Below are 2,500 nucleotides of genomic sequence, written 5' to 3' on the forward strand. Positions count from 1 at the left end.
AGAACGCGGGGGGCCAGGGCCCGAAGGCAGCCCCCCCGCGGGCGAGAGAGCAAGCCAGCAGGGGCTGTCGCCTGCCGCGGCCAGCGACGTCGGGCTGGCCCCTGCCGCGGCCAGCGATGTCGGGCTGTCGCCTGCCGCGGCCAGCGACGTCGGGCTGGCCCCTGCAGCGCCTAGCCTCTCCCACGCAGGGGGCAGGCCAGAACGCGGGGGGCCAGGGCCCGAAGGCAGCCCCCCCGCGGGCGAGAGAGCAAGCCAGCAGGGGCTGTCCGCGCGTCGCGCAGCGCGGCATGGCTGCGGGGGCCGCGCTGCGCGCGCCCAAGGGCCCCCAAGGGCCCCAGGCCCTCAGGCCCCAGCGCCCCAGCGCCCAGCGCGGGCGGGCGCGCGCGCGCGTGTGGTCTTTGAGGGGCGCCGGCCTGGTGGCTCCCTAAAGAGCAATAAGTGTCATTGCAGCTCTGGCAGGGGGAGACACTACTAGGTCCCAGCTGTCACCCCCCCTCTAAAAAATTCATTTCTTGGTATTTTGAGCTGAAATTTTGCACAGAGGTTGGCAAAAATCCAATCCACCTTCATTAATTTTCCCAGAATTTTTCGAGGTCGGGAAGTATTTGTTTTAATTTTCCTACCATTAGAAATCGAGTAAATCCGCAAAACTAGGAACCGGCCCGGAATGACCCCAAATTCAGTGGGCAGCCTCATAAAAATATGGCTGATTTTACTGGATTGGTTTCATGTGGAAAGCACGACGTTTTCTTGTAGGAATGCGGGAACCCCGGCAGCTCGCCTGCCGCGGCCAGCGACGTCGGGGACGCTGGCCTGCGCTGTCGAGCCCGCGAGGGCTGTCTCCGCGGCAGGCCCCCCCTGAACGGGGCACGACAGGCCACCGCGCTGGCTCGTCCAGCGTCGACAGTCCCTCGTCCAGGTTTCAGATCGCGCCAAGTCGAACCCATGACCTGCTCAAGCCATCGTGCGCTGCCGAATTCGCATCTGCGTGTAGGCTGCCATTCCACGCGGCAGCCCCTGTTTTCGTCAGCGTGCCCCCCTGACGAATTTTCCTGCCTGGCCCAGTCCAGCGTCCAGCCCCTGTTCGTCGAAAAATCTGCGCTGCCGATTTTCCACGCGGCAGCCCCTCTTTTCGTCAGCGTGCCCCCCTGACGAATTTTCCTGCCTGGCCCGGCCAGTCCAGCCCCTGTTCGTCGAAAAATCTGCGCTGCCGATTTTCCACGCGGCAGCCCCTCTTTTCGTCAGCGTGCCCCCCTGACGAATTTTCCTGCCTGGCCCGGCCGGTCCAGCATCCAGCCCCTGTTCGTCGAAAAATCTGCGCTGCCGATTTTCCACGCGGCAGCCCCTGTTTTCCTCAGCGTGCCCCCCTGACGAATGTTCGTCGAAAAATCTGCGCTGCCGATTTTCCACGCGGCAGCCCCTCTTTTCGTCAGCGTGCCCCCCTGACGAATGTTCGTCGAAAAATCTGCGCTGCCGATTTTCCACGCGGCAGCCCCTCTTTTCGACAGCGTGCCCCCTGACGAATTTTCCTGCCTGGCCCAGTCCAGCGTCCAGCCCCTGTTCGTCGAAAAATCTGCGCTGCCGATTTTCCACGCGGCAGCCCCTCTTTTCGTCAGCGTGCCCCCCTGACGAATTTTCCTGCCTGGCCCGGCCGGTCCAGCCCCTGTTCGTCGAAAAATCTGCGCTGCCGATTTTCCACTCCGCAGCCCCTGTTTTCGTCAGCGTGCCCCCCTGACGAATTTTCCTGCCTGGCCCGGCCAGTCCAGCGCCCAGCCCCTGTTCGTCGAAAAATCTGCGCTGCCGATTTTCCCCGACGAACCTGCAGCTGCACAAATCCGCGCTGCCACTGCCCCATTGTCTGGACCAACAGTCTTTTCCATCAAGCCCTGGACTATAAATCGTCCAGACTCATCGCCAGCACCCGCTGCCGATTCTGCCGACTTTGCCGATTTCGTCGGCGCTGCCGATTCCAACACTGCCCGCCGTGCCTGAACCAGCGCTGTTTCGTCAGCGTGTCCCCTTGACGAATTTCCCTGCCTGGCCTGGACAGTCCATCTTCCAGCCCATGTTCATCGAAAAATCTGCGCTGCCGATTTCCCCGACGAACCTGCAGCTGCACAAATCTGTGCTGCCGATTTCCCCCCCTGTCGGCATGGCTGCCGCTGCCCCGATGTCCAGACCAACAGTCTTTTTTGTCGACTTTGCCGATTTTGTCCGCGCTGCCGATTCCAACACTACCCCCTGCATCCAAACCAGCATTGTTTCGTCAGCTCTTCCCCTGACGATTTTAGCCCTGTAACAAACAGTAGGCCTCCAATCCCGCCAACGGGAGCCAAGTTGATAGGGAAGAGAATTGAATGACGCGCCTGGTCCTCGCACCCCGCCACCCGAGGGGCCTTTTTCCCGGCAGCCTCTGAAAAACTCTAGCTTTCACGGTCCTCGCCGCCCCTCACCACCATGGCAGGCCTCTAATCCCACCCATCAGCAGTTGTAGCCGATA

Source organism: Populus nigra, chromosome 2 (assembly GCF_951802175.1).
Source record: "Populus nigra chromosome 2, ddPopNigr1.1, whole genome shotgun sequence".
NCBI classification, from domain to species: domain Eukaryota; kingdom Viridiplantae; phylum Streptophyta; class Magnoliopsida; order Malpighiales; family Salicaceae; genus Populus; species Populus nigra.